We start from the raw sequence: 341 nt of genomic DNA on the forward strand, positions 1-341 counted from the left end.
AACATTGCCTTCAGTGGGAATTTAAATAGACTAACCCTAGAGCAAAGCAACGCACAGTGACACACCGTGCACTCATGCGCTGCGGCTCCAAACTAACACACACACACCCACACACACTGAGCCCTGGAAAAGAAAGTCCAATGCATACTGACACACCAACGGCTTGTGTCAAAATTTATATTGCACAAAAAGCAGGATGAAAATGTGCCTCTCCACTCCCCGTTTTACGCATCCTGAAACAGACAGCCATGACAAACAGAATGAGATACCCTTACAAAAGCTGAGTGGCACTGAAGGTTACTTCATTTTTTTTTGTGGGGGGGGGGGATTTGAAGGAGGTG

This window comes from Etheostoma spectabile, chromosome 15, assembly GCF_008692095.1.
Source record: "Etheostoma spectabile isolate EspeVRDwgs_2016 chromosome 15, UIUC_Espe_1.0, whole genome shotgun sequence".
Classification (NCBI taxonomy): domain Eukaryota; kingdom Metazoa; phylum Chordata; class Actinopteri; order Perciformes; family Percidae; genus Etheostoma; species Etheostoma spectabile.